Source organism: Labrus mixtus, chromosome 12 (genome assembly GCF_963584025.1).
Source record: "Labrus mixtus chromosome 12, fLabMix1.1, whole genome shotgun sequence".
In the NCBI taxonomy this organism is placed as follows: domain Eukaryota; kingdom Metazoa; phylum Chordata; class Actinopteri; order Labriformes; family Labridae; genus Labrus; species Labrus mixtus.
In genome coordinates this window covers 11,336,842-11,364,236 of record NC_083623.1, presented here as the reverse complement: position 1 = coordinate 11,364,236, position 27,395 = coordinate 11,336,842, and the positions used below count along the sequence as shown (strand labels likewise).

At 41.6% G+C, this 27,395-nt stretch overlaps 1 protein-coding gene across 2 annotated transcripts in view; it reads left to right on the top strand.

The window, feature by feature from the left end:
• Nucleotides 1–27,395, top strand: part of sesn1 (sestrin 1) — a 55,469-nt gene that overhangs the window by 23,112 nt on the left and 4,962 nt on the right. The window lies entirely within an intron of this gene.

Below are 27,395 nucleotides of genomic sequence, written 5' to 3'. Positions count from 1 at the left end.
GAAGCATGTGCTTTGGCTTGTTTGGTCAAACAAACACAATGTGATTGAACTTTAAAGGGGAACCAGATGGCAAAGTTAATTTCCCAAGTCAAGACCTTTAAGAGAAAGCAAGCACCACAACCTGGAAACGAGTGTTTTAAAGACTGTGCTGATCAGGCAAGACAGTGTCTAAGGGAAGATGCTATCAATTTGCAATATGGACATTGTACCACCAGTGACTCATACCAGACAACAAGTCATTTAAACCAATCTGCCAATCCCTCAATTTAATTCAGTGCAATATCAAATTGTTTCAGCCACCTGAAAAAGAAAAAAACTATACATGGTTCTGTAATCAGGGTTTGTGAAGTTACTGAATATGATGCCTAAAAGATCAAGCACAAAACATATGGCAGTTTGAAGTAACTTTAATATTCTGACGTTTCATCGTGTGGCTTAACATGATGTTGGAATCGGTCGTGCTTATGTAAATCTGCTGCATTGATATGAAGGGAGTTGGACCTTTAAACGAGCCCTGACATAAACACACATAGTATTGAGAGTTTACTTTACTGACTACTGACTTACTACCTGACTTGACAGTTTGCAGCACTAGCACTGCACATTATCATCCTGACTCTGGTCATTCCTGATAATGTGCCCGAGATATTACACTTTGTTCCCCATACTAATCGCTTTATCAGAAAGAAAGAAAGACAGAAATTGTTGCCGCCATCTTCTTTGGTCTTTACTACCATTATGACACTCTTATACTGTTAAACTAGATGTCATGCTGCTCACCATAACTAGAGACATTTAGGTGACAAAGTGTTTGTGCAGTATTATTATTTATCTGATTTACAGTCATATCTGTAGACACCTCGGTGTCTTTCTCTTAGATGTGGACTTTTTATATTTTATATCAGTTTCATGGATTCACTCTCTACTTTCACTGTTACTTGTTATCTTTTTCACACCAATCCCTCCCTCTCCTCCACAGATAGCCTTCTCTCTTTCTCTCTCTCTCTCTCTCTCTCTCTCTCTCTCTCTCTCTCTCTCTCTCTCACACAAACACACACTGACAGTGACTAAGATCGGCTTGTTATTGTAGGCAGCTGGCGGAGGGCTTTCCTGTCCAAACAGCCCAAACGCTGAGGTGGCAGAGCTGTGAGGTACACACAGGAGAGAGAATAGGCCGAGTGGGGTGACCACCAGCAAATCTTTCGCCTTGATGGGGGTAGGGGGGTGGAGCAGGAAACAGGGGGCATGGGAGATGTGCGGAGGCCATCAGGTTATTCCTTTCTTACCCTGTATGGCTGACACGGGATGGACATAAACCTTCACACAAACGTGCACTAGAGCCACGTGCAAAGACATGCATGCTGGGAATTATTTTACAACTTGAAGGCCAAACCTGACCTTCTCCACCTCCAGCTGAGTGTGTCAGAGGAGAGTTGCGGTTCATCTTACCACTGAATGTCATTCTCAAACTTGTTGACAGGTGTCTCAGGCTGAAGACATTTAGACTCAATCACTTTCAGTGACAAATAAATCCTTGTTTATTCAGTCGTATACTTGAAAAAAAAAGTTAAATTATCCTGTTGTGTCACTTTAAGATAAATACAAAAAGCTATCCTTCAAAGCCCTTTTTCTCAAATCCTGACATATCATCGTGACTGCACAGAGGACAAAACATTTGACAAGGTAATATTTGATTATAGAAAATGCCTCTAAATGTCAAACAACTCTTCTGACTTTTGAATCTGACAAAAACAAAGTCATTTTTCTTTGTTTAATCTCTAAGTAGACTTAATATCTTTGGATCTGTGAGTTTTATTAGGGTAAAACAGACAAAATATAATGTCGACATTGTATTAAACAAATTAAAATTAGATTTTTTTTTGTCATTTTATGAATCAGTTAATTTAGAAAACAGTTGATCCTCTATGTCAGAGCAGAAGCAACGTTGGGTTGCAAAATCAAAACTGCAATGCTATGTTTTAGTTGGTTTAAAGTAAAGATACTGAAGTCATTGAAATTGAATATTTAGTTTCATGGTATCATAAACATACAAGAAGGATCAATGAGTAGTTGGATTTGATGCACACACATTCAAAAATATGCCTTGTGGTTGTTTCTGATGTTTTTTTTTCTTTTTTTCTTTTCTTTTTTTTTTACAGTTTTTGCATCCAGGCAGTGATTATAAAAAAAATGTTGACCTCCTCTTTAACAGATAGAGTAAACAAGAATTTCTTCAGACCAATCACAAAGACATTTGTTTTAGTGGAATAATCCGTCCGAAGAGTTTTCCTTTCAATAAATAAGATAACACTACTTATTCTCTGAAGATGCTGGGATGGGAACTGGGAAAGCCGCTCTTCATCTCTGGTATTAAATAGAGAAAGACTTTAAATGTTTCTGTTTCAAGTGTTGTTCAAAAAGACTGAATTAAAGCAGAACATTAGTCATGCGTTTTGAAGAGCATCTCATTTCAGTGGCAGTGTGATTCGGCTTGACACAAATTTAGACCAGCTGATGGAATAAAACCGAAGCCAAATCTTGGTTAATGTTTGATGGAGATTACAGCCAGCAGGTAAGATGTTTTGAAAACTCGAGCATTACCTGACTACTATAAACCTTGATATCTGCAGACAGGATAAGCAGTTTTCCCAGGGTAAATGACCTGAGGAGCAATCTGCTGAGGGTCATGTGCCTCACCACCGCGTCATTCCCTCCGAGTTATGTAACCCCGGGGTAAGCGAGAAGCTGCAAGGGTTTTATTTCTGAACCCTGACACTTCCGTGTTACATTCTGCATCAGTCTAAACTTATAAATCCTCTTGTTTATGATTTGCATTTCTTGAAACATGTATTGAGCCCAAAATATAATACACATGTAAAGTGACAGTTGTTGAGATAAACTGAATGCTGAGAATCACAGCAAGAACATCCAAAAAGAAAAAAGAAGAAAACAGAGAAAGGAAAAGGGATGGACCAGAAACCAAACAAAGAGCGGAGCCGCCCAGGAGAAGCTCAGGGCAGTGGGAACTGCTTTTACTTGTATAAGCAGATGGGTCCACTAAGTCAGTTTTTCTTTCTTTCTTATCAGTGTCAGGTCTCTGTTTTCTCCATGAGGAAATGAAAGGGGAAAGGGGGGTAAGGGAAACTGGAAAGAGTTTGGAGGATGAATTGGGAATTAGAGAAAAAGAAGAAAAACATTTGGAGATAGTGAATAGACAATAAAAGGACAGAAGGAGTGGAGAGAGTGGGAGAGGTTACAGTATATTGGCAGGTAGCCATTGCAGCTGCTTTAGACAAGTCCCCTAGGCAGCAAAGATCAGAAAAATATTAGCCACACAGACAGAACACCCCCCCCCCCCCATATTGTCTTCTGTTATTTCAGATTTGTTTTTCCAATCTTGATTTGAATAAATCCTAGAAATGACAAACTGGGAGGCTCATTCTTTGGCAATTTGATGATGTGATATAACCTAATGGATGTTGCTGATGAGCTTTTCAGAAGTAAACAGTCCTATGTTCTCCCAATACGAATCCCTCATTAAAATGTTGTGAACAATTTCATGTCTTAAGTTTCTTCTGCGACCGGCCAGCAGCTTCTAACTGCTGGCCGGTCTGAGTGCGTGAAGTTCAAATTTTTCCATCCCTAATTCTGATGCTGGAAAGGAGTGTGGGGAGGGGGTCTCAGATGCTGTTTGACCTTCTGACTACAACTTTGGTTGAACACAGGTATCACATTTACCTACAATACAAAAAAAAAAAAAAAAAAGCTTGCTGCATTTTTTGTTTTTTTGCTAGACAACAACTGAAATGCATGTTTAAATTCTAGCTTTAGTTTGTAAAATCATATAGTTCTGGATATTTAACAATAACCCTCAATATTTTTTCCTCTATGGTCATGGTCACCACCGAAGGCTCACCTTTCAAATCCTCCAATTTGACAACTTCCTGACTTTGAAAACATCTACATTACAGAATCTCTTCTTTGGAGTCTCACATATTGGTTTATTTTTGACGTGGCACTACATACAATTTATTGACGGGATTTAAAATGATGTTTTGACATACTTCTACTTAAAAGGTAAAGAATGAACCACAGCTTTCAAAGGAAGCTATGTCTGTTTGAAAAGGTACATGTGCGTGTCTGTACTCGCAGTAAGTTATAGATCTGTTCCGTAACTAGACAAATGCACAAACATTCACACCTCATCCACCCACAGGTACTTCTTCAGCGTTCTATGCTTCGAAACTCGAGCACATCTGACATGACGGTGTAAAGCTCTCCTGCTGCTACTGAGAGTTAAGAAGCCACATGTTTTAGTCGTCTGTTTCTGTTTGATGAAACCAGCTCATCATCACTCACTGTGCAGCACAGCAAGACTCCAGGTTACATATAAGTGACAAACACACACATAAAGTACAGTCACACACACACAATCACACAACCAGACAGGCCTTGTCCTGAGGGGACACCGTGTTTTGTTGACCCTGCAGTGGGAGGACAGTGAAGGAATATCAGGAGCAGCTATGGTGACATGTCCATTAACATGCCTGTGAGAAACAGCACCATGCCTAGACCCCAGACAACCCTGCTCCCTGCTTATTTAAGTGCTCTTTGTGTATGTGTGCGTACATGTGTTTGTGTGTGTGTTGCCCTGTGTTCTCTGTCAACACGTGTTGTACCCCTGCATGTAATTGAGCTGAATCTCTGTACGGCTGAATCTGTGATAGTTGTCCGTGTGGTCAGGCCTTGAGTTCTTCTCTTTTACTACTTTAACACAAACAAACTGTACTTTACATACACACACTAAAACACGTAAATAGAAGGCGCTCTTGTCAGCACTCTGTCAATGGAGTCATATCAACTTTGAAAATGTGTTGCCATGTCAACAGATATTAATAAAATCTTTGAAATGAAATTCTGCAAAAAAAAAAAAAAAAAGAGGCCACATTAGAAAAATTAAATATAAGACAGCGGTATTCTTTCTTGGCCCAAATATAGGATGACTCAACCCTTTTTCAACACCTGTTTTTGTTGAATCATTGCCAGACAAGTCCCATTTGGAAACTTTCCCGAGGTTGTGTTGTTCCAGGGATAAGATGAAGATTACTCTCAAAGCTTTTTCACACATTTCGTGAAACATTAAATCCTTCCATTAAAGCAGAAGATAATTCCCTTTTTTGTGAAGCTGTAGTCACATTCTCTCTCACTCTTTCAAACTGTCAATTTTAACACTTTGATTTGTGCTCTCCAGAATGGTTCAAAGATTATGAGTCGTTGAGAGCAGCAGAGGAAGACAGGAAACATGTTGGAGAAAAAAAACAGTTTGACATGCAAGAGGAATCCCAAATGGCATACATGTTAATCATTCAGAGACATAGCCGTCACTTACTAATCACTTTTAATGGTGTGTGACACTCTGCACAAAGACACACTTTAATCACTTTAATCAGACTTGAAGAAACTTGCTAGCCTGGCAACCGACTAAAAACAGCCCTTCATGCAAAACATCCTGTCTCAGCCACTGACAATTATGAATCCTGTTTTTGCCAAGTGAAGTCCTGCCCTACTATGCCTCTGATTGGCTAGAACATGCTGGGTTTTTTGGTTGGGTTTGTCAGGTTTAGAAATTAAGAAGAGGGACGGCTGTGGCTCGGTTGGTAGAGTCGTCGCCTTTCAACCGGAAGGTTGAGCGTTCAATCCCCAGCTGGGCAACATGTCCGACGTGTCCTTGGGCGTTGCTTCCGCTGCTTCGGTTAGCAGTGTATGAATGGATTAGTGTTGTACTTACTCTCTGATGTACATCGCTTTGGATAAAAGCCTTTGCTAAGTGAATTGTAACTTGTAAGAAGCAGATTGGTTTGGGAAAATGGGAAAGAATATCAGGCTTAACCAATCAGCAACAGAGAAGGGCTAGTCATACGATTGATTGGTTAAGCCTACTTTCCCAAACCAATCTGCTTCATACAAGTTACAATTCACTTAGCAGACGCTTTTATCCTTAGCAAAGGAAAAACACAATCATATTATTATATTTTGCAATGTAGGGTTTTTCAAAGAAAGTTTTATCCCCTTGAAGTTAACAAATCGATCACACTGGAGTATACAATACAAATCTACTATTGAACTTCTCTCTCCTTCATTATAAACTAACTCACTAAACTAACATTTCAGGCTTAGCTGAGGTTATTTTTGTCTTACCTGAACTGAAAATCTAATGGAAATACTGCATTGTAAAGTTAATGAAGTTTGAAATAATGAAGGACACAGTTACAAGTTCACCTGCTGCTGTTTTTCTCCTCAGGCACTTCAGAAATGTATGTCACTGTTGCTGTTTGAGCTCATAACCTTGCTGTAACTCTCTGAGTGTGTGTGTGTGTGTGTGTGTGTGTGTGTGTGTGTGTGTGTGTGTGTGTGTGTGTGTGTGTGTGTGTGTGTGTGTGTGTGTGTGTGTGTGTGTGTGTGTGTGTGTGTGTGTGTGTGTGTGTGTGTGTGTGTGTGTGTGTGTGTGTGTGTGTGTGTGTGTGTGTGTGTGTGTGTGTGTGTGTGTGTGTGTGTGTGTGTGTGTGTGTGTGTGTGTGTGTGTGTGTGTGTGTGTGTCCTGTCAGAGCCCTCTTTTCCTGGCCGCTTCCTGTTTCAGATCCAGGGGTGTGTTCCATTTCCTTCCTGCGGCTGCCTTAATCTTGGAAAGGCTTCTTTTTCGTCTTCCAACTCTATTAAATCTACAGTGTGTGTGACTGAATACGTTGGCTAGGTGTCTCTGTACGCTAGTGTGTATGAAAAGTGTGCACATGCAGGTGATGATGGGGGGGGGGGGGGGGGGGCAGGTACACACGGGGAAATTGGGACACAGGGCTTCTCCACTATGCTTCCAGGTGACCTTCGCTCTGCTCGCACAAACACCGGCTCACACCTCTGAGGTCAGACGCAGATAAGAAAAGACATGAATTAACTTTCCCACGGTGTGATGTCACCGCCTGAGAAAATCCTGTCTCATACATGCCTGTTTCTGGTCACTTCCAATTTTTTTTTTTTTTTTTCTTTCGACCGCTTTCCATAATCTCACTTGAGCAGACTTTATCCTGCGTCACAAATACCTGCAGAGAGATTACGGGGGTCGAACTCAGAATCTCTCTGATGTGCAAACACAGACAAACAAAAACAGCAAAATAAAAATCTTTGCTCTTATTTTTGATGTTCGCACCTCTCTATCATTGATGAAACAACATTTTTCTTAAAGATTCTGAAAGATTCCTTAAGAGGAATGTTTCTGCTTCCCGTCTGGGTGCTGTTATTTTGACCCTTGCAAACTTTATTGGCTGCTTGTTGTGCTTGTGTTGCACCAGTTTAAGCCTATTTAGCTGTTTTGAAATCTGGATACAGAAAGAATGCCTCTTGTTATTGGATGTGACCCAGTAGTGTTATAACATGCATTAAGTGTAAAGTTCATGTTTCAAAAATAGAGCAATGTATAGATGTGGGATGTTTAATGCAAAGTATTTGCCTGTTAAATATATTTGTTCACAATGTGTATGTTTTGAGCTTAATGTCAGTGCTGTGGTTTTTTCTCTCTCTGCTCTGTATATTTAAAACTACTGGCATCTGGACTCATTAACCTTATTCTGTCAACAAAAAACCTGAGCAAAAGAATAATTTCCCAATACTCAATTAAATGTGAAATGATGATCAATAATGGATTAAGGGCCCATTATGTTTCTTTTTTGTGCTAGCTGCTCCCATAATAAACCAATGCAATTCAGCTATTACAGCATTTTTATCACTCAACAACAAAAGTTGCCCTCAGTGCTCTCAGTTGAGATAACACGTTTGTCAACAGCAGTGGCAGAGAAACTATTCTAACTTGTCATTTTTAGGGTTCAGTTTCCAGGTGTAAAGCTGCTGCTCATGCCAGGAAACGCATCCTTTACTTTGTTTTGATGTTTTCTTGGTTTCGTTTCTCTTGGTGAAATTACCATGAATAAAAGTAAATATTAGGCATACAGAGTAACTGAAAACAGACGTAAGAGGATGCTGATGTGCTGCAAGCCATCTTTTTTTTTTTTTTACAGTCTATGGAAACAGCGCTCAAGAGAAGCACTCCAAAACTGAGGTCATGAGTGCTGTCATCATTAAAAAAAACCTTTAGTAGACTCAGGCCCTGATCATGAAATGATACAAAATTTGACCATGTGATTTCCTTGACCAGGACATTTAACAGATGTGCACTACCAACTGAATCTTTTGAATATCTAATTAGGAGAAACCCATACAAATAATTTGATTTTTGGTCCTTCTGGCCTTCTCTAACTCCTTCGGAACATGGCATGCTCTTCAGCTACTTAATGCCATAAAAAGCTGGTGAAAAGTGAAAAAGTGTAAGGTTGGTTTTTAGAGGGGTTTTTTTTGACTGGAAAGTGTCATTAAAGCTGTGGGAGTAATCCAAAACAATGTGCTGAGGATATTTGCAGTGATTGGTTAATCACTACCAGCTACCCAAAAATGTCTCTGCTGTTAAAGAATACAGATTAAAGTTTATTTAAGAGATAGACAGTCCATCAAATATATGTTTTTTTTAGGTGTCGGTGTAGTACATCATGGTCACACATAATCCCACTCTCAATTTTAAAGCTCTGGTCGGAGTAACTGGACTATGTGAAAGCTCCTCCGGCCAGTCTAAGGTCATGACACTGTTTCCATGTTTGTAGGTTGCTGCCATAGTAACTGTGAGATGATCTGTCCCCTATCTTGGTCCTTAGTAGAGTCTACTCCTGAGCACTTGTGAAGCACTCCCAATGTTACACACACACAACCAGACAGAGATAGCTGTTAAATTGAAGGTACAACTGATGTCCTACATGCATGTGCTAACTGGGAACCAGTAAGTTCCTTTGACTGTTTAAGTTCATTTTGTTTTTTCTGAAAATGGAAAATCTTGATCATAAAATACCAGACATGCACAGGCAAACCAAAACAGGAAGAATTCAGGAGCATTTCTAAAAGCAACTGCCGCCAGGGAAAACAGAAGACAAAAGCACGACTACAATTGTCACGTGTTCTCTTAAGATGCAGACTAGCTACTCTTAGCAACAGCTGCAGGTATTTAAAAACACATATATGTTTTAAATAAAACTGTTTCCATGTGTGTCTGTCCCCACAGACAGTCCGACAGATGATGACACGACAGTCCCTTGCATCTCAACGCCATCCACAAATATCAAACTAAAACAAGTGCTGATTGCATCGAGACTCCTCAAACAAACACCTCATTCGCACTTCCCCAGCCAAACTTTGTCCCTTAAATATCTCACCCACTGCTCCTCTCTTTCATTTTCCTTCAAATAAAACAACTTGCACAACCCCACTTCAGAGCGAAACCTTTTTTTTTTCTACACAAACCACAAAACACCAAACAATCCCCCAAAGAATGGCCACTGTCTTTAACGAGGAAACACGGCCTGTGTCTTCAGAGGGGGAAAAGCACTTTTCATGAACCTTGCTGTGCTTTTCAGAGTCCACAGAAAAACCAAGTATTGGAAACAAATTTGCTTTCTACTTCTTCAATTGGTTCCATGCACTGAGCAGATGCCTTAACATCACTGGGGGATTATTTATGAACGGAACGATAAAATATAGAAAAGTAGCCGCTGTTGTCGTGTCAAACCAAAGAGACAAAGAAGCAAATTATTGGCCTTGAAAGTCAACAAAAGCAGCCGAAAGCCGACACATTAAGTTGTTTAAGAAGTCACTGTCTCTCTGAATAAGTCTGGGGACTTTTCATCCTGCCTTAACTGGGTTGTCTTTTTGCAGCGGGAGGGGGGCTTTAGAGTGGCACAGAGGGGGCTGTGTTTTCCATGTGTGCATGTGTGTTCATACTTGCTGTGTTCCTCTTCGGGCAGGCTGTCAGTATGTGGAACAGACTTGGAAAGCTTTGGCTCAGGGCTTTCTTTCTTCTTTTTTTTTTTTTTTCCACAGAGCTGATGCATTTGCTGGGGTTTGAGCCATAGCATCTGTTGCTTTGAGGGGGCCTGCTATTTATCAAACTGAAGCTGAGTCTGCTGGGAGCCCAACGGGAAAGAAACATGGCTTACCATATAGGTTAACCCCCCTCCTTTTTGCCTTTCTACTCCCCTTCTCCCTCCCTCTCTCCCTCCCTCTCTCACTCCCTCTCTCTCTCTTTCAATCTGAAGACATGTTATTCAGGGCTGATTGTGCGATGGGAATAACTCTGAGGGGGGGGGGAAAGGGGGGCAAAACAAAAACAGGGGCAGGGGTGAGGAGGAAAAACAAGGATATAAAGTGGCTTACATATTTCCCTCGACTCTGTAATCGTGTCATAGTTGAATGCATGAAAAAAAAAAAAAATTGCTCAAGCACTTGGCGCCCGATGTTGTTTTTCGAAATCTGTAATGCAGATCAGCCGTCGGCTTTTCAGGAATCCTCCGGCTGGTTCTTAGAAAGATTATAGTGGAGGAGAAGATAACTTGAAAGTTTGGTTGTGTCCCAGGCACATTGAAGCGATCAAAAAAAGCGTTGTATTATTTGTTTTTGTGTGCTTTGGTAGACTAACAGACCCTCAGAAGCTCACTTGCACATCCAGACTTGTCATGTCAACTCTGCAGTTACTCCTCGCTTATTTTGTCAACTATCTGCTCTCGCACAAAAACACAGCAGCAGGGTTGACCTGAGTGGCTTCTCGATGTGATCGCTTATGTGTCAGGTGTGCTGCGAGTCCTGCTTTGAGCACATTCTTTCTGACTGTCCTGTTGACAAGTGCAGTGATGGAGGGGAGGGGGTGTTTGGCCACAAGGGAACAAATTAACATTGGAGAGAAGGAGCAGGGGAAGAGGAATAGTTATGCAGAAAGACAGGTATTGATTGACAGAAGAGAAGTAAGCATTCTGAAAAGACCGGAAACAATCCTCAGGGTGGACTCTCTGTTCAGAGAATGAGGTTACATATCTAATCCATGCATGTAAAGTGAAAACAGTACATAACAGTATCTACCTCTAATGACCCACTTTTACTACCACCGGTCACCTTCTCTACTTCTTTTACCCTCGTCCCACTTTCCCTGTTTGCACTTCTCTCTTCCCTTTTTCCCCCAAACAATCTTTTTTCTCTCCCTCTCTTCTCTCTCGCTCTCATACCTCCACTGTGACGTAACTCCCTCCAACAAACATGTTTTCTTGAAGGGGGGGGGGCGCACACAGAGGCTCCATTCATGCAAAGTTGTTTTCTGCGCTTTCTACATTTTTCTTCACACAAGAGCACAGATACCTCACATGTCTCCCCTGCATCTGCCGAGCCAATCAATTCTGTATTTATGTAAGATGAATCTTGTTGTGGGTTAAGCCACCTCAAAACATGCCTCCTGACACGCTTTATGTCTTACGCAGGCACGTTGTTTTGATCCCTCTGTTAACATGAGATGGGCATACAATATAAACAGTTTTACGGTGTGCAAGAAAGAGGCACACACACCTCTGCAAACACATGTTCTCCAATCAAAGTGTTCACGCTGAGACTCGGCAACTGGTAAACAGGATATGAAACCTTCCTCTCCTGGCTTTTCCCCCCCCCTTTTTTTTTCTCTCCTATCATAACTGACCTTTCCTCTACTTTTGCCTGTTCTTGACTTAAACTCGCTCTCCCAGCTCTCCTGTGAGTGTTTGTGGTTCATCTGAGTTCGTTTGGTTGACTTCTTGAGCCCTGTGGCATTCATTTCAAACACTTCTGAAAGTAATACCTCCCCACTCCCTTCAGGCCAAACTGTGCGCTTCACTCAGTCCATCTCGGCTGGAGGGAAACTTTCCATGTCTGCGCTGTAACTCCGCGCAGACTTGCAGAGAATCGGTGTCCGGCTCATTTGCTTTATGGGTTGTGGCTGACTCATTCCCATGTACTTGGTGAAAGGTGTTTCGCTGGGAGACCACTCTGCTGAGCCTCACCCCTCCTCACCCTCACCCTCACCCTCACCCCCCCCCCCCCCCCCCCCCCCCCCCACCTCCACCTCCCTCTTGCTGGTGTTAGTGGAAGGGAAGATGACCATCTGCTGCCCCAGTTGCCCAGTGACTGGACAACAGCCTTCCCTTATGGCACAGTTCCACTGTCCATTGTCTGCTTGTGTGTGTGTGTGTGTGTGTGTGTGTGTGTGTGTGTGTGTGTGTGTATGCCTTTTTGCAGATAAAATGTGTGTGTGTGTGTATATCTGTCTCAAGAAGGGCCGAGTATTGTGTGACTCTTTCCTGTGGGAGTCGCACCCTCACCCAGCAGGACGCTCCTCCGTGCGGCGTGAGCTGATGGGGCCTTACAGTCAGGTTAGTGGAGGGTCAGAGATTTTTTTGAAGGCTACAGGCCAAAACCTTTGCGCCGGTGCATCAAGAGAATAGATTTCCTTTCCAGACATGTGTGCAGGATCACACCCTCGCATGCAGACACAGACAATGACACACATCCATGTATGCTATTGTTACAGATCAAACAGGCTCATCATTAGCGTTCGTGAACTTGCTAGGAAAACGGGTCAGGTTGAGTCCAAAACTTTCACTTGAAAAACTCATGTCTGATTGTCATTTTGTGACAGTTTTGACATCCTTCATGTACAATCTTATATATTGCAGGTTTTTTTTTTTTTTTTTAACTCTAGCTAGCTTAGCATAAAAAGTGGAGACAAGTGGAAACAGCTACCTTTGCTCTGTTGTGAAGGTAGCCTAACCCTCTGACCTTATGAGCCCACTAATTAACATCAGATGACCTGTCTGTTTAATCCATACAAAACAACAGGCTAAATTCCCCAGTTGTTTCTCATCATTTATGTAGCCTACGTTCTTACTTCAATGAACCCATGAAGCCGAATTAAAAAAAAAACAAAAAAAAAACAGTGATTTACAATATGGGCTTCGATTGGCAGCACATTAAATCACTGATTAAATCAAAGATAACAGCCTGTCAAAAACAGTCACATCATTAGCTCTTGCAGGGAAAAATGTACTTATTGATTAGTGACTCATTAGCAACCATCTTTGCTCATAGACCCCTGTGTATAAAACAGGACCTGCTCTCTGCCATTTGGTGTCTTGGCAGGACGTGGATCGCCAGAGAGACAAGCAGACGGCGCCCCAGGTGAGCACCCTCAATAAGTACGAGAGGAGGATGTCATTGTTTGTTTCCGTTAAGCTACTCAAAGCCAATACTGAAAGATTTGCTGTGGCTAACCACAAGTTATTTTCCCGACAAGAGAAAAGTACTGCATGTGATAATGAAACCAAATCTGGTCTGTGTAGAAAAACAAAACTCCCACTGAGAACTGCATCTTATCTTAGTCACCTCAAGAAGTTAACACGCAATACCATTGTTATTTCTTTCTCAATTCTGCGTTTGAAGTAGAGATCAACAGTCCGTTTTTTAAGTTTCCTCATCACGTTGTTTCACTCAGGCTGTATTAAGTGTGTGTGAAATGAAAAAGCACTAGAGTGTTCGACGTTTCTCTCACCTGCAGTTTCCATTATTGTCTAGTATCTTATTCCCCCCCCCACTCCTTTCTGTTGCACACTTTGACTCTCTCGTATCACAAACAGGTGATTCAGGGCTGTTCTGAGCTCAGTTACCCATTCAGTCCTGTCTTTTACCTCTTCCACTTCAAAACTGAAGATTGAATTTTATTATCACTTCCATAACTCACTCTCAGCACACATACTGTAGGAGCAAAATGACGTTCTGAAATCAGGAACACTTAGAAACAGACACATTCACAGTGAAAGTAAAGATCAGGATGTTGATACAAATATCAATATCCGGTTGTTGATACAAATATGAAACACACTCTCTGTAGTGCGTTTCATATCATTCTTGATGTGGCCCACCATCGTCTTCAGCGAACTGAATGATGTGATTGGAGCTGGATCTGGCTGTGCAGTCGTGTCAGCAAGGTGAATAGGGGCGGAGTGAGCACACAGCCCTGAGGGGGAGCTGTTTCTAGTGTTACGGTGATTGAGTTCAAGTTTCTCTGGCCTGCCGGCGAGGAAGTCCATCATCCAGTAGCCGAGAGGTGTATTAAAGCCTCGTGTGCTCAGCTTCCTTATTAGCTGTTGTGGAATGATGGTGCTAAAAGTGAATTCTTGTTTTCCAGGTGTGTTAGGGCCAGGTGCAGGGATCTGTTAGCTCTGTGTGTATACTGATGGGGGTTCACAGATGGGGGAAGATGTTTCTGATGTACTGCATGACCAGCCTCTTGAAGCACTTCATTATGACTTGTGTCAAGGCTGTGGGGCGCCATTCATTCAGACATGACGCAGGGCACTTCCTCTGCACGGGGATAATGGTGGCAGATTCGAGGCACTTGGGAACAGCCTGGTGCAGGGAAGTGTTAAAGATGTCTATACGGACATCTTTCATTTGGTCAGCACAGGCCCTCAGTAACTGCCCAGGTATTTGGTCCGGTACTGCAGCCTTCCGGAGATTAATCCGAGACAGAGCTTTCCTCACTCTGGGTGGGGTGAGACACTGACTGTTTATGGGCTGGGGTGGAGCATTCAGGGCCGGTGTGTTTGATGCCTAGAAACATAGCATAGAAGTGATTTAGCTGGTCAGGGAGGGAGGGGGGGGGGGGTCATCATGATCACAAATCTGCAGGGGAGGCTTTGTAATTCGTGATGGCCTGGAATCCCTGCCACAGGGGCCATGAATCTCTGCTGTCAGTGAAGTTTGCTGTTAATTCTCTGTTCTCTCTCTAATTCACAGGTTGTTTCTTGCTTCCCTGAGGGCTGCCTCATCTTTGAACACTGCATCTCGACTCTTGACCTCCCAATTTATTTATGTTTTTTGGTTTGAATGCACAATGATTGTCCTGATGAGTTCAAGTGGGAAGAGGGGGTGCCCTGTACTGTATGCCTCTTTAGAGCTAGAGAAGGCCTTGTCCAGTGTGTTTTTTTACTTCTGGTTGCAAACCTCTATGTGTTGGTAAAACTCTGGCTGGACTGTTTTAAGGTTGGCATGGTTAAAATCCATGTTGGCTGCAACATGCAGTTCAGACAGATCCTCCTTATCATTAGCACTGGGAGGAATATACACGGTCACAATGATGATACTTGTGAATTCCCTCAGCAGGTAGAAAGACTGACATTTCAGGCTAATGCTGTGCGGTGCATGCAGATGACAAAATAATCCTGGCACCGTGCTTTGATTATATACACACAGAGGCCGCCTCTGCGGGTCTAACTAGAGAGCGATGTTATTCTTTCAGCTTGGTGGAGAGTGAGTGCTGCATGGTCCTCTATAGCAGCAGGTGATCCAGTTTGTTTTCCAGAAAGCGTACATTTGCCAGCAGGATGGACGGTACAGCCGGTTGGTGGGGGGGGCTAGCTTTAAGCCTAGCATTGGATGCCTCACTTATCATGCTTCTGAGCTCTTTTAAAGTACTTGTGCTGTATCCTCACTCCTCGACAAGGCTCAGGGCCCGGTTAAGCCCCGCAGCCCAAGTTACTGTAGCTCTTTCGCTGGGATGCTTGTACAGTGGTGTGGGGGTGATCTTCTGATCTGTAACAGAGACTCCCGACTGTATACATATTTACCATAGCTGTTCGTCCTGACAGGATGCTTAACAGACGAGGAGTTGGATGACAAAACATACTGAATGGGAGAAGCCACTTCAACCAGGTGCACCACCATCTTGCCTTGACATTCTTACCTTGACAATGAAAAACAGAGGCAACGTGAGATGCCCTGCTGATGAAACTGAACTTTTCTTGACAGACAGCCGACGAGGACAACAAGCCTGGAGCAATGCATTTTTTGCTACTGAGCTGAAAGAATGTTGTGAGCACATTCAACTACAGTTATATCAGTGGTATTTTAAGCTCGAGCGACATACACCGCGAGACATTCAAAGTTACAAGTTCTTTGCATGATTGAAAAGTTTTCTAGTTCCATTTTTAATTTTTATGACCTGTCGAACTCGCACCTCAGACTTGATTGCATAATAGTAGATTGTTGACTGAGCCTAAAACTGGCAGGGAGTAGAGGTTGACAAATGCTCCTGGGGAGAGCAGGGGGATCAGGGGAGATTTGCGGATTGGTGCTGAGCCATGCTGCCTCGGTTTTAAGGGGTGTGTATGTGTGTGTTTGTGTGGGAAACCTGATAGAAATCTGATTTGGCAGAGCTGTTATCCCCTTTAGACTTCAACAGTTAGGCCTGCACTGCACCACTAATCCCATAATGGGCTGACTCTGCACTGAGGCCGCACACACACTGTTCCCCTCTGCAAGAACGGTGACAGTGGCTCTGTTTCTGCTAACGCTTCCCATGTATGTGCGTGTGTATTTTGTTTTGTGTGGGCCTCCACAGGTGAGTGGTCACTGATAGGTAATCTAGTGTACAGAGTCATCAATTTTCCCGCTGCACAGGAAGTGGCTGGTTATTGATTCTCAGGGACAATGATGTCACTCCAGACGGTGCAGGCTGTTTACTTATCCATGATAAGGTCCGAGGCGCTTTCTCTGTGCTCACTGATCAAATAATCCGCTCCCCCTGTCCTCTTACCTTTTATCACTCTTTCCACTCTCCATCTTTTCATTCCTTGTGAGTGCCCCCTTTAACCTCCATGTCCATTATGTGTGACATAATCACTGATGAGGGTCACTTATCAGCGGTGGCTACATTGCTCATCTGATTACAGTGTTTATTACATTTCTTATCACATATGACCCACACAAACGTCTGCTTTGTCGGCAAGAATAAATGCAGCATTACGATTTTAATACTTTTCCCAAATAACTTCAACGTCTTGTACATCTGCAGATTTTTTTTGTCAAAAAGTAGAAAGTTTTCAAATGAGCAACATTTAAGTTCAACAGTCCTGTTAGAGAGTCCTTTAATCATCTCTATGTTGATGATCTTCTCCTTTTTCAAACTTTTTCAAACTTATGCGGATACTTAAAAGCTTCAAACACCACAGTGGAAATTCATAGCCGTTAACTCACTTGTAGGCTAATTGATTTTTACCTTGCATGGCACCCATAAGAACACTGCCAGACAGCTTGGCAGGGTGAATACAATGGTGTCCTCCTTCTTTGGTTAAGTAAGACCACTTATTGCACATCAGTACACAGCAGGTTGTCTGTGCATTTTTTTTCTCTCACAATAATAATTATTAAAAGTATAGCTAATTCTATTCAAAACCAAAGAAGTCACAACCTTCTGATTGATTTCAGAGCGTTAGTGTCTGCATGAAGACACTAATGGCAGACGGAACAATAGAATTTCATCACCACTGAAATATAACCAGTGATTGCTACACTGGACGGAAGCTATTTTTATCTCCCAATAACATCTGACTCTTAAAAGTTGGCAAGAAAGTTCAATCAGATGGTCCACATGATGAACGATACGGGAGAGTTGTTGGTTTGTTCTGTTGTTGGTCCAACAGTCCTGTAATTGATTAACCACAAAGCAAATATATCCGACACTACCTGTGGCATGAGGACCACACACACAAACACAAGCACACACACACACACACACACAATTCTGTTAAGGTTATGGGGTCCATGGAGATATTAAAAGGGAACAACAAGCATACACCAAACTTTAAACATTAACCCAGTACAGTTTTACAAGGGTGAGTTAAAAAGAAAAGTAAGATAAGAGATTAAGATAAATAACATAAACCACAGATATTGTCATGAGATCATTTTTCTAAAAACAAGTCTGAACATTTGATTAGAAATAAAAATTCTTACCTGCAGCTTTTGCAAATACAAGCAAACATGGTATCTGTGATATGTGTGCAATATTTAAACATTTAAACAGCATATTGTGCTAGATGAAATTGAAACATTGAAAGTTGTAATTTTCCTCATAATGTCTATTCAGCCAAACCTTCTATACAGTCAGGTTTAAGTATAATGAAGATTTTTTTATTGCACTTTTTTTAGATACTGAGACACGTGCATGACTTGGCATGGCTCGGTTTGCGGAACTTGTTGGATGTATGGACATATTTTGGACCAGAAGATAAAGTGCCTATGCAAGCAATTTCTACATGTTTCCACTGTTGCTGTGGACAGTGCTGAACTCATGATCTCATGTCATGTGCTTGAGGAACTCCCTGGGTACAGTCTCAAGAGAAGAAACATGCATATACATGTGCAGGGAGTATGTTGTGTACCGTATGTTGGTGCGTGTCCTTCTTGTGTTTGCACTTCACTGTGTGTAATGCCTACTGTTTAAGCGAAACAGAAATGTGCTGTTGTTTAGATTTCTGTTATTGACCTTTGATAAGCCTGTTGATTCCTGGTGATTAGGAATTTTGGGCGCTGTTGTGTATTTTTGAAAGCAGAGTCCATTCAGATAGAGGGGAAAAAACAGCTGAGTGTTAGAGAGAGAACTTTCTCGTTTAAAAAAAACAAAAACCTGCACTTTCAAACAGGATAAGTCAACAAAATGTATTAAGGAGATATAGTCATTGATATACTGTAAACTTCACAAGAAAATATAAGCTTAAAGCTGACTATCATCATGTTCAAATCAAGTTAATTTGAAGACATCTATGCAATTGAACCCATTCCTGCACATCAATTGTGCAATAATCCAAACACATCTATAACAACATCTATAGAGAGCCATAGATCCATAGATCGGTCGTTTCTTGTAGCCAATGAAATTCTTAATCATGAGGATATGCTGCATCTTTGTTTACTTATGGGATTTTTACTCTAAGAATTCTGACTATACTATAGAGAGCATTTCTAAGTATTGTGAATGTTTAGACTGCACCTTTGTCAGAAGTCTAAATTGCACATTTGCGATGTAGAACAGAAGTTAAGGTGTATCAACAAGTAATCAAGGAACAGGACATCGCAAAGTGTTAAGTATTTGCTACGTCATGTACAAAATTTGCTATGAAATAAACATTTCTTTTTTAAATCTGTTTTGAATTTGTTAGTTTAAATTCAACATGGAGAAATACTTTTCACATGTACTTAAGGTAGACTTTCACACTACACTCCATCCTGGTTTTCTTGTTTCTATTTCTTAATCTCTTAGCATTGATGTTATTTTTTTCAGCTTAGCCAGGTGAAGAGGACAGAGACAAAGGTGATCGAGTTTCCCTGTAATCAAACAGGCATTTTATAAATCATTAAACATTAATGAAGCAGTCACCATGACGTAACACGGAAATGAGGCTCTGCCAGCTTTTTTTGTTCTACCATTCAGTACTCGGTCTCATTGCCTATTAATGAAGTAAGAGGACACGGACAAAATGTTTCTGAGGGCAACGATTAGAGCATATCACTTTCTCCCTCCTTAAAGTAGAGCAGCAACACATCCACTCTGTGCTATCAAAATGTATTCTGGTGAAGGTTACGGATTGAGGAGACAGACGGGGAAAAAAAAGAGAAGAAGGTAGAATTGAAACTGACAACAGACATCTCAGATGAATGGACCAAATTCATACAGCAGCCTTGCCTCTGTTGACATGCTCAGGCCGGGAAGAGAACGGCCTATATTAACTAAACACAGACCTATGCTAATGTTAGCATTAAGTCACCCAATAGCTAAAATTACCATTAGCTAAAAGATGGCTAAAAGCTAATGTTACATTTGCTAGTGTTACACACCTCAATAGAGAATGCATTAATTGCTAGCTAACATAATGTTTTCATTCCCTTCCTAACCAAAGTTATGTTAGCACACATGTGTGAATGTTGATGTTAGCTGTTTTCTTTTGGTAGCTACTGTATAAGGTTATCATGGTAAAGAGATAAGATGTCAGATACCTTATCATTTACAAACTGTATGACAGCATTTTAATGACAGCATATCAAAGATATAATACTACTACTAATAATAACTTTAGTTATATAGCACAAGTGCTTTGACAGACAAAGACATAAACTCAGGACAAGAACAGAACAGACATCAACAGTCAGGCCAACCTGAGAGTATACAAATAATATGAATGCAAAACACAGGAAGAAGAAAAGATACAACAGGCAGGTCTTAAAAGGCAGTTAAAGCTACTAAGCAATAAAGTAAAGGAAATGAAATAAGAGTTAAAGGGCCAACAAGATGATGAGAACAATACAAACATAACGAGGGAGATGACATCACATCACAAACACTAAAAACACTAAAAACTAAAAGATAAAAAAGGAGGAATAAAAGATAGATGGTTAAACAAATATATTAAAAAAAGCAACAGAGGAGATAAGAGTAAAACATTAGAAGAAGAAGTAGGAATGAATAAAGGAAAAGATCAATTAATAAAAAGCATTTAAAAGTGGGGAATCTCATGAGTGTGATTTTAAAGATGTCACTGAATGTGCTCACATGGTTGCTGTCTGAATATGGTGAGTACAGGAGATTTCTAATGTGTGCTGTCGTCTCTGTGATGTACTACATCAGACTTTATCAGTGTCTGTTTCTGTCTCCTGTCCAGGCTGGTATAACTCACACTTCATCCCTGCTCTCAGGACTGGCAGCCCATCTTGTTCTGTAACATAAAAAGATTAGATTGACTCACTTGTGTTCTCTGAGCAGCTACACAGAGGAAACAAAACTGTGCGTTTTGTTTGGCTCATCAGCCTCTGAATCAAACCTCCCTCTTTGATCTCTAGTTAAAAGTGTCTCAAGCTGGAAGCTGCTGTTTAGACCTCGTTTGTTTATTGCTGCCTTTGGTAATGAATCATCTCCTTTTCCGTGTTCTCGCACAGACAGGTGAAGGGGTCTGATCTTTTGGGTTTGGTTTACAGCGCTCATTGAGAATTAGAGGCTGATGATCAACAACCTTTTGGCCAGGTTCCTGGTGACATGAGTCATTTTTCTTTATGCGCAGTCAGCAGAGCCTGAGGTCTATTCGCATGGAGAGAGAGAAACAGCTGTGCATGCCAGAAGGCACACAGCAGCGTCCGACTAGAGTGGCTGTTTTCTATGGGGCTCTTTGAGTGGCCATGGCGGTGTGAGGTCAGCCCCATGCTTTTTTACATTTTTTTTATAACATGGGTTCTAGAGATAAGCTAGCCATAGATTTCAACATTCATGTCTTCTGCATCTGCACTGCTTTGTAAAACTCTGTTGAAGTTATGTCTTTTGAACTTTTGGCATCAACTATTGACTCCTGTGTTTAAACATCTTGGAGAGAGGGCGGAGCTTAGTAGTTGTTACAGAGAAGTTGGCAAGAAAAAGGACAGGACCAGAAAGAATGGAGAGTTTTTTTGCATTGATCTGCGGTGGCTGTGTCATATCAGGCTAAAGATAGCAGGGGAAGGGATTGGTATTTTCTGTTTTTCTATGGGATCTTTTCTCTTGCAGCCTGTTGTATTGTGACAGCTGCCCTCTCCCTGTAAGAATAACATCCCCGGGAACTCACTCTTCCTCACATGCACACAGGGGTTGCAGGCTAACGCCTCTCACACAGATTTTTTTTGTGTGTTTGCATGATTACAACTGTCATAAAAAGAGAGGTTATCTTTCATCCCAGATATCTCTTTTCCACCTCGACCTGTACTTTTTTCACTCACTTTTCCGTGCTCAAGCTCCCTGCAGTTCCTAAACATTTCATGGAATCCAGGGAACACTGCTTCCTCCCAGTGTTGGTGCGTTGGTCCAGGGGCCTGCTGGACTAGGGACTGAGGGGGGGCGGGGGGGGGGGGGGGGGGGGCACGCCTCTCCCCTCAGGAAGGTCGGCGCTTGGCGAGACCACTGCCCTCTGATAGCTTGCCAGAATACACAGAGATCAGTGAAGAGGCGACTGGGAAAAAAAGGAGAAGAAAAGGAATCAAGAGAGCCAAAGGGGGCACCTTTGGTCAACAATCATTCAACCTTGGATCAAAAGTCTCTACACAAATGAATATGAAGTAGAAGAAAATTACAGTACACTCCAAAAACTAGTGGAGAAACATCGCAGCTGATCCGTGATCCTTTTCGAAATCACCCCCCGGGGTTTGGACCGCATGTGATCGATGGAGCGATAGAAAATGTATCATTATTGTGCAAGACAAATTGACTGCCTCTAAATGCCTTACAGAATCTCAGGGGAAAGAATACAGTTTAATTAGTGCTTCTTTGGGCCACAGAGATCTGCTGTACAAATAGGAAGACAATTCAGTCAGAAAATTGAATTCTACGCAAGTTTTTCATGGACTATGAAATAGGGTCGATTTTTTTGGTACTTTGATTCAAACGATGTTTCAACTCTTCTCCCCTTTAATCTCATCAATTAATTATGTGATCGGCAGGTTTGAGATAACTTCGGTCCAGTTTTATACCCTTGTTATTGCTGTTTAACACAAGAGTCTGCATGATGTTGCACGTGGACAGGTAGGGGTTAACCCTCCAGTTCGCTCGGTTACTGTACAGTCTACGGGGTAAACGCTCACTGATAGACGAACAAGCTCAAACCTTGAAGCCCTGTTTGAAGAGTGTGGTGGGGGTGGGTGTCTGACTTTGCAGTTCTCCCTCTTTTGACAAGTTTTACACTATCATTGTTTCTGTAAATCTGTACATATAGAATCAATGATTTACTGTTAAGAAAAGACTCACAGCATGTTTCAGAGGGATCTGTTTACTTGGAGAACAGAAGTCTACGTTTGTTTTTCAAACTCAAGTTGCAGTTGTGAGCCTCTGGGCTAAGTTGAACCATGTGGTTTTGTGTTTCCTGTGAAGTGAGGAGACATTAGTTTCTTGCCACTTTTTTTGTCACAGAAACTTAGACAAAAATTAAAACTGGGCAAACGCCAGTATACTAAATAACTTTCTATGAACCAGACCACATTGGTTTGTTCAGTGAACTTCATACCTCGGCAGAAGTTTTTTTTTTTTTTTTTCTGTTTTCTTTTCTCTTTTTTTTTTCCCCCCAGAGAAACAAGAGAGGCAGAGAAGGAGAGTGGAGAAGATTGGTTCCTGAAAGTGTTGTTCTGCGCTGTGATTGGTTGAAGCCTGTTGCTAGGCTTGTGTCAGTGTTAGAAAGTTTTCTGCTTCTCTTCTCTGCGCTCTGATAGGTTAGGTCTGAACTGGTCTGGTGGACTTGTGCCACTTGTTGAACATCCCCACAGTTTTTGTGGTTCTCTCGTGTCTAACTGCATGAGAAAACACAGCAGCCCCAGTGCAGAAACACACATGTGCAGAGTTTATGCCTGGCATGCTTTTCTCTCCCTGTTTTTTAATCTCATCAACTTTTATCACCTTCTTTATTGGTTTGAGGCTGTTGTTAATTCTGCTTCACACTTGTAAAGGGAAAAAAAAACTACTTTCGGGAGCATTGGAGAAACTGGCTGCCATACTTTAGACTTATAAAAAGTTTAGTGAATGAAATCCTGACAGTAGATGTTAATGAAACAGCTACTTTACTTTAGAACTAATTGTTTGTCCTAGATTTAGTATCCACTTTAACCACTTTGAACATCCTAACAGCGTGCCAGCTGTTAAATGTCTAATATTTGTTTGCTTGTATTATTCACTTTACTCTCAGAGAGTCTAATTCAGTGAACTTCCTGATTTGTAAAGGGGTTTTTCTGTCCTGTTTGACGCGGTGGTTTACAAGTAACATTTGAAAGTCAAGCCACTTTGTGGATTCAGTCACACTTCATGTATTAGCTCTTACAGAAGCAACTATTTTTTTTGTGCAGCTGCAAATTTTAACAAGTTCAGACTTGTAGAGGTTGTCACCTTTTATAATTCTCATGTGCCATGGCAACAGCAATGTTAGCGGCATGTAAAGTGTGAGGCCAGCGTTAGGTTCATTGAGGGTTAAAACTAAACTTAATGTAAATATTATTTACCGCTTAATAAAAAAAACTTTTGGAGAAACGTCACACGCTAATGGAACTGCCCGTCTGGCAGGCAAGAAAGACTCGCTGTACGCTACAGAGATGTTATTGGTCTCTATTGCCACACACGTTTTTTTTTTTTTTTTTTTAAATTTCAAATGATTGACAGTTGTTGTTGAATGTGATGCTTTAACCGATGCAGCGACAAGCCCGGGTTGTTTCTTGCCCTTCACTTCCCAAATGGGCATCGTTGAGTCAGACAGTACAAGTACATAAAACTGTCTGTACTTTTGTAGACAGCAGTGTAAGGAGAGGGATCTATTCTAAATGTAAGCAAACATCACTGAAGTGACATTCTGGTGTTATTCAACTGAAATTGCCTTAACGAATGCCTTTTTGTTCTATTCATCATATAATGTCAAAAATACTTATTAGATATGTCTTTGTTAAAAAGTTAAACAAAGAGGCATTCGTTGGCACACTTTCACTTACTTTGCCATTTCTAGCGATTGAAGTTTCCCTCCAGCCCTCCGCGCTAGTTATGTGACTGAAAGCTATGAATAGGCTATTACACACTTTAGTTTAGTTACTCGTCCTTTCCAGTTTGAAACTCTCATACTGTATCGTTTTTAAAGTGAAAAAACAAACCTTGAAAATATCCACAGAAACTTCCAAAAGCACTTCTAGAGCACATACACCACTCTGCTATATTGTCACCATGTTCAGATGACAGCCATCCTCCACTGACCTGATGCTAAGGGATGAATCAGCCCCCAGGGCCCAAAAAGACTTTTCCCCTTAAGCTAACATTGGGAAAGCGACATATATAAATCTGATAATACGTGTTTTTTAAAGTACATCAGCTCATTGGAATGAACGGGGGCGCCGCCTCCAATGCTGTATCCGTTTTTAAATACATACATGGGTGGAAAGCTAAAGTTCACATACTGTTTTGTTGTTGGTTTGCAAACAACATAAACTTAGAGAAACTCAAAAATCGCTATCATTTCACTTCTCCCAAATGAACAGACTACCCAAAGCTAAATGACGTAGGCGAAATTCTGGCACACACACACACACACACACACACACAGCTGCTGGTTTATCTGCTACAACAGTAAATGAGTCTCTCAGTTGCCATTTACTGAATTTTATGAAAAAGCACATTTGATTGCAGGCATAAGCTACAAAAACACGAACATTCAAACTAACTGCAGGTGACATCAGATAATTAAGGCGTCTTAAGCTGCAGGTTTTCAGACTCCCCTGAGACACCTGCAATGTGGTTTTCACAGGTCGCACAGGTCGCGCTGTTCTGAACATGCTTCTGAAGTTACCACAATAGACACAGAGTGTGGCACGTTTTTAATACAAGCTAGGCACAATATGTTTCTAGCCAGATATGTTTTCATGGTCTTAATATGTTTAATATTGGAGACATGAAATAAGTGCGCAGGCAGGTTCAACTCACTTGGCTTAAGTTACAGGGACTGAAACTAGATGTATTATTTATTCTGATTTATTTATTTGCTCAATTCAGTGTATGGTTTCAACACCATAATACACAACAAAAAGAGACACCTGACACGAAAAGAGATGTATAGTTTGACAAAATCACATCCAGTCAAAGGTCTTTTTCTAAAAGAAATGTCCAGAACTTTTCTCAGTCTTCATCTTTGATCACAAAAGCCTCTTATAACTTCATGTAACTTGTTTACAAGTTCTGCTTTTTACATAATACTCCTCTTTGTACCAACTGTGAAACTTTGCAGTGATAAAATGAAGATGTAATCAGTGTTGATCTAAGAAGAAGCAGATGTCTGGATAACTGCACTCATACATACATACTCCTGATGTGGGTGCAGTAAAGCTTCACACAGCAGTCGGTGTGAGCCCTCTGACAATGGTGTTTGGCCCTGTCTGTGAGGCCTAAGCGCTTTTTATGTAAAAGGTTTGGTGTGTCGTAAGCCCCTAACGCTGACCAGCCTCTTCTGCAGCTTTGCTGAGCCATGGGGCTCCCAGCAGCCTCGGGAGTGCTGACTCCAGCCCTGGGAACATGTTTACAACTGCCCTGCACCCCATCCTATGGCATCAGGAGAGGGACCAGGGAGGGAGGGAGGGACGGGGTTTGGGGGGTGGTTGGCTCGCTCCACACAATGAATCTGCTGAATACTGTGCTATCCGACGAACAGTCAGTTGCAGAACTGGCCAGGCAGGCTCTGGATCACAGTGCACAGGGGCAGACTTGCCTTTTCTTGGCTGCTAATAATCCTGTCCTCATCAGTACCAACTTTTATGTGCTTGTCTGCTTCTTTGTTGGGGTCCCTTCACAGTTCAGCCAAACATGATCCAACCAGGGTTGCTGCTTTACAAAAACAAACAAAGCTTGCAAAGCTTTTTTTTCTTACAATCAAACCTTATTTTGTTGTTTTGCTCCCATAAGATGAGCCTTTGTGGAGTCTCAGAAAAGAAAAGCCTCTTCTGTTTGCTTGGGAAAAAAATGTTATTTTTGAAATCTCACACGGAAAAATGACGCACAGATGTGCATGTGTGTCGCACAACAAAACGGGCCAATAAGTGGATGCTTTTGTAATGTGGTTGATGTTGTTCCACAGACGATCAGCCGCTTGACTTGCATGTGCTTTTTTTAGCGAAAATAGACAGTTTGCTTTGTTGCTTTCCAGAAATTTCAAAGAAAAACACCACTTGTTGTGCACAACATTTCCATCATTTCCATTTCCACAGCTAACGTGTATAAAAGTTTTAGTACAATGTTGTTGTCAGTATATCTCATCTGATATATTCTTGTAATAATTGACTTTTAACCTATATGGTGTGATAAAACAGTTATACACTGCTCCAGTGTGACCATGTTATTGTCAAGCTGGGATAAACAAAGCCATAAGATCTGCCTTCCTTATCTCTGCTTCCTCCTGGCTGTTAAAGGACTCCTTCAGCCGAGCCTGATTGGTGGAGGAGGAATGGCATTATCTGTGGTCTGATAGGCTGCGCTGCAAAACCACTAACTGAAGGGCTGTTGTTGTTGCAGCAGGTCCTGCAGCGATCCAGCTCTCGTGCAGATATGTGCACAGCCAAACCCTCTACCCTCCTCAGCTGAGGGCTGTTTTTACCCCTACCTAGTGCAGCAAGACACCAATAAGGGGGGGTCAGAGGGGTCTTGGAGCCTTGTCTCTGCTGCATGCTAGCGCTGGCTTTGGCTTGTTGTTTTTACTGGATGCACACTACACAGATGCACATTACACTTTTTTTTTTTTACACACATTGTTTCTTTTCTTTTATCAAGTTTTACAGAAAACTAGTAAAAGTGCAGTAGGGTTTCTCCATACCATTACGTATTGATTAAGTATTGATTCAAGTGATTGGAGAGGACAATCAGTGATCCCCTGATTAATGCCACCATTTAGCACGCTGACTGTACTGCACAACAGTAAATTCAATCATGATCAATGGCAGCAGGGAACAAAAGAAGCAGAGAGAAGTGATGATGTTTTCTTAGAGGAGGGGGATTTGTCCTCTCTGCTCACGTTTAGGCCCAACGGTTGACTCCACCCTCGCGTGCTTCTCTCAGTTGCCATTGGTTGACCGGAGGCTGTTATCGCCCCCTGATTGGC